The sequence below is a fragment of the Pistacia vera genome, unplaced genomic scaffold (genome assembly GCF_008641045.1).
Source record: "Pistacia vera cultivar Batoury unplaced genomic scaffold, PisVer_v2 Contig161, whole genome shotgun sequence".
Taxonomy (NCBI): domain Eukaryota; kingdom Viridiplantae; phylum Streptophyta; class Magnoliopsida; order Sapindales; family Anacardiaceae; genus Pistacia; species Pistacia vera.
Window position 1 is genome coordinate 201,849 of NW_022195695.1, and position 15,246 is coordinate 217,094.

Consider the following 15,246-nt stretch of genomic DNA (forward strand, 5'->3'; position numbering starts at 1 on the left):
AGTCCTTTACACGTCAGTATGAAACCTATAGGGTTTCGATTCGTTCAGAGCAATTGTTCTGTTATTACATTTATATAAACATATAGTTCCTTTACACGTCAGTATGAAACCTATAGGGTTTACGATTCGTTCAGTATATTTTTATTTATTTGCTTAATTATTTAGGAAATTAGCATATTTTTAATTAATATTCGACCCATTAAGTGAATTAATTTCATTAATACCAAGAAAAAGTTCAAAAATTAACAAAAACACCCCCCCCACCCAACTTCCCAGATTCTGGCTACCTCCGACAGCAACGAACGACTGGAAATGGCCGGTAATGGCTAGTTGTGACCTTTTCGGCCATATCCACCATTGATGTGGCTAGAAAAGGCCACATCTTCGTCATGGACTTTCAATGAAATGTCCGACTTTGACGGTCAACGACGGCCAAATGTTGGCTGTCCAGACGGCAAGCTCTGGAATTTTCCGTTCGTCTCGGCCAATTCTGGCGGATCGTGGGGCTTTCTGGCCACATCCGTGGTTGATCTGGCCGGAAAGGCCATATAGAGGCCCTATCGGCCAGATCCGACCACTGTGCATCGAAACGCCTTTCCCGGTCAGATTCCGGCTCCGTTGGCAAGAATCTATCACGGGGTAGGTGGGGGTGTATCTGTAAATTTTAAAAACCGTTGCAGAAGAATCGTTAAGCGATACAATGGATCGCTAAGCGATCATGTGATGGCAGAAGCAAATCTGCCCAGGTCCATGATCGCTTAAGGAATATGCCTTTTTCCCATGGTCGATTAAGCGACGTGGATCGCTTAAGCGATCATGCACCTGGGCAGAATCAATCAATCCAGGTGCACGATCGCTTAAGCGATCTCTGTATCGCTTAAGCGATCCTTCTGCGAAAACACTTTGTCGCTTAAGCGATACATTAGTCGCTTAAGCGATGTGGGCAATATATACATTTGCATCTTTTCTCCTGAATTTTGACAAACTAAAATACCAACACGTATTAATTCCATACTTTTCCTCAATTTGACAGCCTAATTCCAAACTAAAATCACCAACAAATATTAGACCATGTATAAGAATAAACAATATAAAGGATAATTTATTAAAGGTAACAATAAAATTTAAAACATCAATAATTTCATCCTTCTTCGAATCGACCCTAATACTTCTGGAACTGCTTCTCTTGTGACAGGTTGCTTGCAAATTGAGCACTTATCATCTTCCGGGGAACCTCAAAGGCTGATGGAATACGCTTAACCTTTTTCTCCCCTTGGTGTCTTCTTCAATGGCGGTTGGAGGATAATGTCAGCCACCTCTGGCGCACTACCCACTGCTCTTCTGGAGGCACTGGATATATCGTTTCTGAATATGCTAGCATGTAGTGATCTGTCATATGAAAGGGGAGCAAAGTTCATGTAAATTCTTGAACCAAAATCCGGCTTCCGTTGGTGTTTCAGTGCTGCTAGTGCATGAGGAAAGGTAAATGTTGAATGTCAAGCACTTTACAGCTGCAAGTTTTTGTAACAAGGTTAACTAGGGCATCCAGACCATAGCCGCGCACAGTAAACTCTTGAGCATTAAGGATAGGCAAACAGTGTATTTGACAGTTCCATATGTTCTCGCAATATTTTTTTAGCTGACGAAAAAAGGGTTGTAGTAAATTATCTGACTCCATACGACGCTCATGGAACCACCGCGACAGTGTCCTTTGGATTGCATCAAAAAGTGCAACTATTGGAAACTCTCTTTCTATTAACAACTTTGAATTTAGGACTCAGCTATGTTCGTGGTCATGACATCAAACCTTCTTCCAGGAAATAAGCTCTACTCCATCTCTCGAAACCAACATCATGCTCAAGTACTTAGCAACTCTAACATCCTTGATTCGGATTTGCTGGAAGTGCTCCTCGAACATCAACCCGATAAGCTTTTGCTGCCATGTAGTATGTCTGAAGGAGGCCAGCACACTTAACTTTTGTTTTATGTTCTCACCAAGGTGCCTCATACAGAATCTGTGATGTGCTTGACGGTAAATAATGGCAATCCCCTTTTATAGAGTTGTGCCTATCGGATATTATGCACAACTCGTCACTGTCAGGCACTATCGTACGTAACTGCTGAAAAAACCAAGTCCACGACTCGTCATTCTCAGATCAACCACAACCATGCAACAAGGATTGTGTGATTCTCGCTGTCCTGTGCAGTGGCCCACCACAAGTACCTCCATACTTTCCCGTCAGAAAGCAACCATCAACAGCCAACACCTTTCTCATGTTTAAAAAACCCTTATAGCAGCACCATAAGCAACAAAAAATATTTAAACATCATATTCTGTCCCACTTCAAAGCCGTCTTGCTACCTTGGTTTGTCAACTCAAGCATATAACGGTACGCTTCTAATACTGCGTACCCGTGCTCCGGCGTGCCCCTCACAAAATCTTGTGCATGTTGTCTACCTTTCCAGCATTTCCAGTAACTAACGCACATCCCAACTCTGTGCGCACAAGTCTCTGATGTCTTTAGGAGATGGACCTTTCCCTTCGACGAACCGACTTTTGACAAATTGTCCAATACTCAGCGACGCTTGTCGATGCTCACCTGAAATATGTCCCAAACCACATAGTGCTCACGGGTATATGTGCTAAGAATAAACTTTCCGACTCCGCCAACCTTCTACAAAAACCGCCAGTTGCACTTTCGGTCACGACATGAACCGTCACAGCCAATGAATTTGACTTTTTGGTGATGAACTCAAAAACCTTTCACAGCAACAAGTTTTAGCTTCCTCAACCATTCCTCTGTTGTCAAATAATACCCTATGCGCAAGTCCGATCATCCGTAAAGAATGAGCGATCCACTACTACCTCAATTGCCCCCTTTGAACCTGCATAAACGACCATAGTGTTCTCTTCCTCACAATCTACGCCTTCTGATAATCTGTATTTAAAGGAATCTCTACATCTGTGGGAACTCTACGGGGTCCTCCTCCTCAACATTTTCTTGTCCCCCCATCACCAATCTCTTCTATAGTGTCCTCCTCCACCCAATTCACCGTCTACTCTTGATTTTTCAGCTAACAAATCAATGGCCTTGTAGTTCAAATTACAACCAGGCAAATCTCCGCCTACATCCTCGTTATCCCCTTCCTTGGAACCAACTTCCAACGGTTTTTCTACATAAGAAACCCTTAAATCGGCCTCGAACCACTATCGGCCATACAATCATAAATAAGTTCACACTTTCATCCAACTTTAATACAGCAGGAGGTACCTTATAATTTTCAGGAGCTCTGCTTAAAACATACTTCACAACTATTATCACTACGCGAGCAACTCAAATTACCTCTTCTAATATTTCATCAATCAACTCATCAAAACAACCTCTGGTGCTCACAGCAATTGGTATAACTTCTTTGCTCTTCCCAATCCACTTCCACCTACTTTCTTCCTCCACCCACTCACCAAAATATTCAACACCCAAAACAACTTTCCCATGTATAATAATAGCAACTACCTGTAATGCGAAAAACAATATTCTTAAATGTTGTACTAAGGGTTCAAATAGTTTAAAAAGAATCTGCACATTCGCATATTTGGTCTGATGTATCGCTTGAACGATCATGGTTATTTATCTGGATCGCTTAAGCGATACACTTGATTGCTTAAGCGATCCAGTATAAATAACCATGATCGTAAGCGATCTGTTACCATACAACAGACTTTAACCAGATCGCTTAAGCGATCTTATGCCACATACCTGATCGCTTAAGCGATCTATCTGCTGCATTACCAGACCTACCAGATCGCTTAAGCGATCCATCATGCCCAGAACACATTTTCAGTCACTCCACCTACAATCGATTCATCATACCCAGAATAAATACCAGAACAAATTTTCAACAAATTTCACTCCTTTAACCTACATTACATCAAGCACAACCCAACAACCTAAACAACTAAATCAAAATCATAACCCAAACCCCATCCATTATTAAATCTTTGTAAATCTAATATAAAATGTAAAAAGGAGATACACATACTTAGGCGAAATGTCAGGAGGAGGAGGGAGGAGGGGGATCTTTGCCGGAGAAGATGTTATGGTGGAGGAAGAAGAAAGTGTTAATGGCGGAGGAAAAGAAGATATAGAGGAATGAGGAAGAAGAAGATGTACAGGAAAGAGGAAGAAGAAGAAGATGTAGAGGAAGAAGAAGATGTTGACGAAGCCAAGAAGAAGAGAAGAGATGCAGGTAGAGATGCGTTAATGGCGGGAGGAAGAAGAAGGTTTTTGGGTTTATTTGCAACAATTTCGGGTTTGTGGAAATATAGATAATTTTGAAAAGATTACATTAATCCTAATTAAGCACTAATTACCCTTAATCAATAATATGGCTATTTAGTTAACATTTCAAAACTTGATAGCCTTTTAATTAAATGTAAACTTCAAATGTCTTTTTAATAAACTCCCCCGTTATTTTGATGCTTTAATTTCAAATTATGGTGAAGGACTTTTTTACCCTTCAACTGTCAGAACATAAGCACCTTATTATTTTAGTGGGTGGAAATCTAGAATAAAGGTAATCAGAAGTGTCAACTTGGATTTGGCTAATCATGGGATAGGGACATGTCGTTTGCTCAAAGAAAGAGTAAACGACTTTTTCCCATCCAAGGTTTGGTCTAATGACACTTTTTCACCCAATAAGTTTTAAAATACAACTTTATTATCCATCCATTGTTAACTTTAACTAAATAAGGATATAACAATAAATTTAGAAATAGTTAAAGGGTAATTATGTCATTTTACCCTATATATATATATATAAACCTAAATCAAACCCTTTCTTCCCCACCCCTCCAGGCCAAAACCTTTCCCACCCAAATCATACTAGGTCGCAACTTCTCCACTACAGCCAATCCTATTGCCAGTGGTTTAAGCCACTTTCCCGACGTCTGATTGCAGCCATCACCAATTGCGTTGACCACGTCTTTTCCTGTTTCAGTCAGGATTCTCGCAATCGCAAAGGTGCATTTGCAGTCAACCACTTCCGATCATCATAGTTGCAACTGTCGACACTGTTGTCCTCTCTTCGCGGTCACTCAATCGTCTAACTATCGTTTCAAGGTCTCATCTTCATAACATTTCGCTACCTTTCATGCCACCGTAGCCTCTGTCTTCGTGACTGCAATTTGGGGTGCATGGTGGAGATGGGTTACAAGTTGAGCGACGATGGTTGAGAAGTAAGAGAAAGCTCTTGAATGCTAATAAGGAACAAAAAATGAGCAAAATCGCTGCTGGAAGGTGAAGAGGCTCGACAAAGGCGATGATAAATTCCAACCAGTTTGACATCGACGGAGCTTGGAGGAAGATGGATCTAAGTGTGGGGAAGGTAGATCGGCCACTAGGGAAGTGAAAGAGTCGTTGGAGGTTTCCAGAAAGTGGCCCAATGACGGCCTGAAGATGAAACATCATCGGTAAATGCGCGAATCGTAGAGGTGAGTGCGGGATGATGATAATCGGTGTAAGGGGAAGCTAGAGAGTCGTCGAAAATGGGAGGCAAAGGGTCGCCAAAAAATGGAGCTGGGGTTTGGGGTGAGTGGTGCTACAGACCTGGAACTATTCATCTCCATTTATACGAAGTCTGGTAAATTTCAATTCAGTCCCTACATGAATGAAAACTAACAAAATCAACCCCATAAATATGACAATTTACCCCCTAGACAGAATAAATGAGATAAATTCAGACCTAATAAAGAAATCACACCCTCATATTGACTCACAACATCTCAAAAATCATTCCAAACATGCACAAATTATAAGGAAAAATTAAAATATGATTTTTCATTAATAATTCCAAAATTTCTTCAATTGTCTCAATATAAATTCAATTAAATCACAACAAGGGTATTTTAATCATCTTAATAGAGTCATTTTCATGACTCCAACACACTCCCCAACTTACTCTTTGCTCATCCTCGAGTAAAGTAAAAGAAACTTTTTCAACACTTTCACAAAACCATACACAACCAACAAAACCATACACAACCAAAACATTTACCAAAAGATAAATGAAGAATTTGAGCATAACAAGTAAACAGTACAATCCTAAATAATGAACTAAAGTTTTCGTCAACATTTGCCTATCTCCATTTAAGCTTCTCAAACACACATTCCATATTCATATCACAATGTCAAAATATCATGCAAAACTCCCCAACTTATGTACATGTAACATAATGCTCATTTTCCACACAAGACTTAAACATATAATTTCTTTTTCATTCATCACTTGATTTCTTTTCTTTTCTTTTTTTCTTTTCTTGCTTTAACTTCTTAGCTTTCTAGAAGGTTCATGTAGCGAGCTTTAGGTCAATGACTCCCAAACCAGATGGTTATAGGGCACTAAGTGTAGAGCACTCCTCGAACTTACTCACTCGAACCAACTAAGCTACAAGTCAAGACTTGTGTTTTTTTATAAGGTTCATGATCTATGTAATGACTTATTAAGTTTTCTAGAGGACCCATGTAATGAGCTTTAGGCTAATTGCTCCCAAGCTAGATAGCTTTAGGGGATTAGGTGTAGAACACCCCTTGGGCGTACTTACTCGAGTCAACTAGGCTACAAATCAAAACCAAATCATCAAGCAACATTTAAGCACTTCCAAAGACAAAGATTAACATTTTTAATACACGTAAGATAATAAATAAAAATTTGCTCCATGGGCATGTAAAGTGTGTGCGAGACTTGCATAAACACTAAAACACATGACATTCACACAAAACAGAGTCTAACCACAATTATGGACAAACCTAGCACGTAACAGAAACAATAGTTCAATGTTTAAAACCATATTGCAACAAACCATTTTCAAAAACCTCATAAAACCTTTCAAGTAGCACCTCAATTGCTTCTAAAATGGTGATTATGCATGAATTCATGAAAAAATTTAAAAATAGCTCACTTTAGTTCACTTTTACCACTTGGACAGAGTAGGAATCAACATATTTTCAACAAAAACATAATTATGCCACAAAAATTTAAGCACAATCCATTCAACATACAATCTCCACAAAAACATCATCAAGAACACTTCACAATAACATATATACTCCACAAAAACAAAATTAATCAACATTCCCCAACTTAAAATGTCATTGTCCTCAATGACCCACAACTACAAAATCCTCTCCAACTTAGCATCAAATGATCTCAAATGGCAATATGATCAATAACATTAAAATCGTCCAACATATTTGAGAAAAAAATCAAACAATAACAACATATAAGGTGAAGAGATACAACCTGAGGGACAATGACAAAGTTGTCACCATCGTGGTTTGCGAAGCATGTTAGGCGTAGCCTTTGACTAGTTAATGAGTTTCCAAACATGGCAATCCCTACAAAGACAAAAACATCAAAGCAATAAAAACATATATACAAAGGTGGGGTTGCCTCCCACAAGCGCTAAGTTTAAAGTCTTCAGCCAAACTTTAGTGCACTTAAATGGCTAATGTGGTTCTAACAAAGAACACTCCTCAATCACCTCTCCATCATTAATGTCATCGACATAAGGTTTAAGTCTTTGGTCATTCACCTTAAAAACTTGTCCCCTTTCTGGGTTTTGGATTTCAACAGCTCCATGAGGGAAAACATTAACAACAATAAAAGGGTCATCTCATCATAACCAAAGCTTACCTGGAAAGAGATGAAGCTTGGAGTTAAAGAGCCACACTTTTTGATTAGGAGAGAATGACTCCCTAACAAAGTGTTATATCATAAAAAGCCTCAGTCCTCTCTTTAGAGATGCGAGAGTTCTTATAAGCTTCGTCTCATAGCTCATTGAACTCTGAAAGTTAGAGTTTCCTATGGTCACCGACCATGGTCATATCAAAATTGAATTTCCTTGTGACCCAATATGCTCTATGTTCAAGTTCTATAAGTAAATGACATGCTTTCCCAAAAACTAACCGATAAGGGGACATGCCAATAGAGGAACGATAAGTAGTTCAATAGGTCCAAAGTGCATCATTCAGATGCATTGACCAATCCTTCTAATTGGGCCATACCATTTTCTCTGAGAGGGTCTTAATTTCCCTATTAGCACGTTCCACTTGTCCACTAGTTTGAGAGTGATAAGGTGTGGCAACTCGATAGGTGATTGAGTACTTTTCAATAGTAAGCCAAAGTGTCTATTGGTGAAATGCGAACCACCATCACTGATGATGGCACGCGGGTGACCAAAACGGCTAAATATGTGTGATTGAACAAAGTTGATGACCACCTTGTGATCATTGGTCCTAGTAGCAATGGCTTCTACCAATTTAGACACATAATCCACTGTAAGCAAGATATATTCAAAGTCAAATGATGAGAGAAATGGACCCATGAAATCAATACCCCACACATCTAACACTTCCATAACCAAAATAGGATTGAAGGGCATCATGTCTTGTCTACTAATATTCTCTACTTTCTGACATGAAGTACAAGCACGACGATAAAGAATGCATCATGAGTGGGCCAATAGAAACCACACTGGAGCACCTTTAAAGCAGTCATCTTGCCACTACACTAACCACCACAAGCATAAGAATGGAAAAATGCAAGTACACTACTAAACTCGTGGTCGGGAACACATCTCCTAACAATTTGGTCTACACACACCCTAAAAAGGTTTGAGTCTTCCCAAAAACAATCATTGATGGTTGCAAAGAAATGATCTTTCTGAGTTTTGGTTCACCCCAATGACAATTGTCCTACGGCCAAGTAATTGACTATATGGGCATACCAAAGTGCTTTGGATTGGGATATAGCAAAATAGTTACTCATCCAGGAAAGAGTCATTCAAACATTGATCAGGGACATACTCTATAAAGAGTCTAGACAAGTGGTCGGTGCATTATCACTACCTTTTTTATCTTTGATTTCTAGATCAAACTCTTGCAACAATAAAATCCATCGAACTAGTCTAGGCTTATTGTCTTTCTTGTCTAACAAATACTTAATGGTCTATAAAGACAACTATCCTAGACCCAAGCAGATAAGAACTCTGTTTTAAAACCTGGATCGGCCGGTCCTATCGGTTCAACTGGGACCTGACCTTAACTCCGGTCCGAGTTAACATAAAAACTAGAAAAGGCATAAAACCCACTTTAGACTAGTAATAGACCGGTGGAACAGTACAAAACCGCTAGTTCGATCGGTCTGGATCTTAAAAGGGTTTACTATTTAGGGTAATTTGATCCCTAATTCTGAACCAGATTTGCAGCACCATTTCATTCTCTATTTCATTACACCAGCAAGCATTCTCCATTTTATTTCAATATCATTTTCATCTCCAAAGACCGAATTGCATCTTCCATTTTCATCTTCTATTCTTTTTCACTTACTCTAAAATCTACCGTGTAAAGAGAAAGAAGTAAAGGGAGGGGAAGGAAGAAGAAAGACAAGAGGAGATGAAGAAGAATAGAGGAAGGAAGAAGATTAGAAGAAAGAGAAGAGGGGGCGAAGAGAAAGAGGAAGGAAGAAGAAAGAAGAAAGAGAAGAGAAAAAAAATTACCAGAGAAAGAGGGGAAAGGGATAGAAGAAAGAAGAAGGTGACGGGGAGAGAAAAAAAGGAGAAAGAAGAAATTGATGGGGAGAGAGAAAAAAGGAGAAAGGTGAAAGTGATGGGGAGAGAGAAAAGAAGGAGAAAGATGAAAGTGATGGGGAGAGAGAAAAATAATTAATAATAAAAGTTGCAGGTTATTTCATACATACAGGGACTCATGTGTCAATTTTAGGGGTGTATTTTAGGTTTTCAAACTTATAAGGACTGAAAAAATTATTCAAAGGTATGTCTATTGTATACTGGTCAACCCAAGAACCGGCCCTTTGACCAAGTTAAAGAGCAGTCCAGTTTTTAAAATAATGGATAAGACCAGAACTTATCAAGGGAAAACACTACTGCAAGCAACTCCTTCTTGGTAATGGAGTAATTGCATTGAGCATCGGAGAGGGTCTTGCTTGCGTAGTGGATCACAATAAACTTTTTATTCACCCGTTGGTCAAGGACTACACCAATGGCATAGTCCGACGCGTCATACATCACTTCAAAAGGTAGATTCCAAATAGAAGGTTGCATGATGGGTGCTATGGTTAATGTTTCTTTCAAAATGGTAAAGGAAATCATACAAGAATCATCAAAAACAAATGACACATCTTTAACAAGCAAATCATACAAAGGCTTAGAGATCTTGCTAAAATTCTGGATGAAACGTCTATAAAATCCTGCATGGCCTAGGAAAGATCTAATTTGTTTAGCCAATAAAGGTGGTTCCAGTTGAGAAATCAACTCCACCATTGCCTTATCCACTGCTATCCTCTTCTTGGAAACTACATAACCTAAGACAATTCCCTTTTGAACCATGAAATGGCTCTTCTCCCAACTAAGAACAAGATTTGTCTCTTTACATCGCTTCAACACTAATTTAAGCTTTTCGAGACAATCGTTAAAAGATGTACCAAACACAAAAAAAAATCATTCATGAAGACTTCAAGGAATTAACCCACCATGTCAGAAAATATCGATAACATGCACCTTTGAAACATTGTCGGTGCATTGCATAACCCGAAAGGCATGCGATGAAAGACGAACGTATAAAAAGGATATATGAACGTGGTCTTTTCCTAGTCTTCGAGGGCAACTGGTACTTGGTTATATCCAGAATAGTCATCCAAAAAACAATAGAAAGTCTGTCTTGCAAGTTTTTCTAGGATTTGGTCAATAAATGAGAGTGGGAAATGATCCTTCCTAGTGGCTAGGTTGAGCTTCCTATAATCAATGCAAACTCTCTATCCTGTGGGAGTATAGGTAGGAATTCACTCACCTCTTTCATTTTCAACAACAGTGAGACCACTCTTCTTAGGTATAACATTGGTCGGACTTACCTATTGGCTGACAGATATGGGGTATATGATACCTGCATCAAGCCATTTAATCACCTCTTTCTTCACCACCTTCTTCATGTTCGGGTTTAACCTTCTTTGATATTCATACACCAATTTAGCATTCTTTTCACAAAATATACGATGCATGCACAAAAAAGGGCTAATCCCTAGCACATCGGCTACCGACCAAATGATTGCTTCCTTATGTGTTGTCAAGACCGCCACTAATATCTCCTCTTGCTTACTATCTAAGTTGGCAGCAATGATCACGGGTAAGGCCTTGTTGGGTCTTAGGAAAACTTACTTGAGAGTATCAGGCAAGGCCTTCAACTCTAACACTGGTAGAGACTCAATTGATCTTGGTTGTGTCGTCTTAGACAAAAGTGGTAAGGGTTCGTACTTGATGGTCCAAGGTCTATGTTCTAAAGTGGGTGACCTATCTATATACACACTAACCTTTTGAATTTCAAACACAACACCCAAGTTGCATATCTCCTCAATAGACGGATTCATAAGAGTGTAATCGCATTATCACATAGCAATTGTGGAGCATAAGCCTCCACTAGACTGTTAATAGTATCAACCATAAAACACTCATTATCGTCCTCATGCATAGGCCCAAAAGCAGCATTAAACACATTAAGTCTCAGTTTCCTATTCCCAAAAGACACTTCCATCTCTCCTGATCTATAGTTAATACAAGCATTTATCGTTGCTAGAAAAGGTCTCCCTAAAATAATCGATGGCATACTTCCATTACTTGTATACTCCAAGTATAAGACAAGAAAATCCACTAGAAAATATAATTCCTCAACCTTAACTAACATGTCCTCAATTAGGCCCATAGGCATTTTGACTTATCGGTCAACTAACTGTAGGATGGCTTCAGTAGACTTGAGCTCACCTAAGTTAAACTGTTCATACACAAAAGTGGGTAATAAGTTCATGCTTACCCCTAAGTCTAAGAGTGTTCTATCAATCGTGACATTATCTATCACACAGGAAATAATAAGAGCTACAGAATCTTTTAACTTCAGGGGAAGGCAATTTGAGACAACCGCACTTACATTTTCTGGTAAATGTATAGTCTTGGGTTTGTGAGATTTCATTCGCCTCTTTTGCGTGCACAAGTCTTTAAGGAATTTGGCATAAGTAAGCACTTGCTTAATGGCATCTAAAAGTGGAATGTTAATATATACATGTTTAAACAACTCAACCATTTCCTCCATCCTAACGCTTTTCCTAGCAGTGTGAACATTTTAGGGCTCTAAGCATTAAGGAAAATGTGCTCTAGGTATGTACGATGCAGGGGATGGTTCATTCTCCCCATCTTTCTTCTTACCTAGTCTCTGAACACTTGACTTTACAAGTGGCTCACTCTCACTCCCTTTGGGTTGGTCCCCACCTAGACTTTCGTCATCTCTACCTTAGACTTCTACTTCCCTCTCAGGCCTAATTAGCTCTCAACAGCTCCAAAGAGTCATCACAGCCTTAGTTTGTTTGGAATAACTCTCTACTGAGAAGAACCACTAGGGTTACCTACGACTTGACTAGGCAATTGGCCTTGTTCTCTCCTACTGATTGCTTCGACTATTTGACCAATCTGGATCTCTAGCTTACTAATGGATTGGTAATGAGAATGTAGTAGTTAGGTATTCTGCTCTAAATCTTAGAACTTATCATTCATGTTGGCTTTTTGTTCTTGCATGGTTTGGAGCATTTGAGCCATTATTGATTCCAGTGAACTGGGCATTGGAGTGGGCTATTGAACGGAATATGGGATCCTAGGTTTGGTGGGTGGTTGGATTGAAGGTTGCTCCCTATAATTGCCTTGATAATTGGAATGATTGTTCTTGTATGGCATATTATTAGGGGCATTCTGGGGTGGTTATGGCTTCCATGAAAAATTAGGATAGTTACGCCACCAAGGATTGCACGTGTTCGTGTACGGATCGTTCTGTCTCTGAAAGCCTTGTGCAACCTACACTTGCTCCTCAAAAGGGTCGGGGGCGGGTTCCTCAATTGGATGGTCAAGAGTTGAGTGCATGGCAAAAACATCCTGGTTCACCCTATTCTAAGATGATTTTGTAAAGAGTTGCCCTTGTATAGATACAAACTTGTCAAACCGGTGGGCCAACACCTCTAGCTTTGAACTGATGTCATCTAACCGTGACACCTCATACACGCCACCCTTCTTGGATGGCTGCCCTGAGATAAGCATTCTAGACACAAAAATATGGTGTATTGAATTTTCACTTAAGGTCTCAAAGAATTGTCATAATTCATTCTCGTCCTTGTACATAAATGTTCCTCCACAAGAGGCGTCTACCATATTCCTATGCCTCTCGATTAGTCCGTCATAAAAACTATGAACTAAGGTGCCACCTAAGGACTGCGTGATCGGGACACAACCTAAGCATTTCCTTCAAACGTTCCCAACTCTCATAAAATTCCTCGCCATCTAGTTGAATGAAATTAGTGATGGCTCGTCTTATGCTGTTGGTTTCACCAATGGGATGATACTTTTTTATGAATCTTTGTTGCATTTGGGTCTAAGAGGTATTGGAGCCTGCTACCAAAGAATTGAGCCACTGTTTGGCTCCATCCTTAAGTGAGAATGGGAATAAAATTAAGCGCACAACATCCCCATTCACATTTTGCAGTCTAACTCAGGAGCAAACCTCTAAAAATTCATCTAAGTGTTTGTATGGCTCCTCATTTAAATTCCCATAATAAATTGGCAACAATTGGATAACACTAGTTTTGATCTCATAGTGTTGTGTCTAGATGTTGGGATACGAATACTTGAGGCTGAAGTGTAGGTGGTGGGTGCAAAATGTTGGCTAAGGGGCACATGCTTGGGTGCCTCTTGGTCAACCATCCTACATGCTTGTTTTCTATTCCTCTTACAAGTGCGCTCAATTTCAAGATTCAAAGGTAATAACTCTTCGTTATAAGACCTTCTAGTTTGCATTCATCAATAAAACACACAAGAGGCTCAACAAACAACCGTAACAACAATTTCAAAGAAAAATAACTAAATGCAAATCCTAAGGAGCAAATTCAATAAGCACACAAAACATAACTAAAACAAATCTAAAATTTAATGAAACTTTACCCAAAAAAAAAAAAAATCACACAAACAAATATGCTTAATCAAAACCAAAGCTATCAATGAAACCTAAAAGAAACTAATACTAAGAACCAAAAATTTAATCCTAAGACTAAAAACAAATTATGCAAATTAAAAGGAAAACTAACAATTAACCAACCAAAACTATAAGCATGCAATAAATTCACTCAACCAATTAGTCCAACATACAATTAAAGAACTACACTTAACAATCAACTCAAACAAAAAGAAAGCAAAACTAGTAACTAAATCCTATGATTTAAAACACAATATGCAAAATAAGGCAAAAGTTATCACTAATAAACTACCACACAACTATAACTATTAATCAAAAGAACAAAAAAAATAAAGTTAAGAGAATTTCACAATCGGTTTGCACTAAATCTTTCATGCTTACGACACACTGCAGCGTTTTCCCAATTGCGATCTTCCTACAAAACAAAAACAAACACAAATGAACTATTCCAACAAAAATTAAATGCAAGAGCAATAAAACAAAATCACATAAAATGATAACCCAACCAAAAGGAAAATAACCAAAATAAAATAAAAATATACTAAACTAAAATGAACACAAGAAGTAAACACTCATCTACACAAAATACTCAAAGGCATTTAACACACAAGCAAGTAAAAATAACAAAGACAAGCAACTAAAATAAACTAAACTAAACAACTTACCCAAACAAATAATCACTACAAAGAAGACAATACCAACACAAACAACAAACTAACATAAACCTAAAGTATAAATGTGAATATAACTCTATTACAATCGATTTGAAGTAATTTAAAGCAATACTCAACATTTAATTATCTTAAACCAACATTTATCACGCAATAGATTTTATATCAACAATTAATCTCAATGGACAACACCAACAATCACAAATCATGTATCAAACTATGTTAAAGTATCGTAATCAAACATGAAACAAAAACAAATATAATTTGATACACAATACTAAGCCAAATTTCCAACAATCAGGTTCATCCAACTAGTTGAGAGTTGTTGAGAAGAGCCATGGGTGTCGATCTCGATCTCACCTACACTGTAACAGACAACCGGGAGCTCAACCGCTCATGGTGGTGTCGACGAAGGCTGAAAAGCCAGAAATGGGGCTAGTCATGGTGAAGAGAACATAACTGACAACAAGATAATGCAAAGAAGGAGCAAAAATGACCAA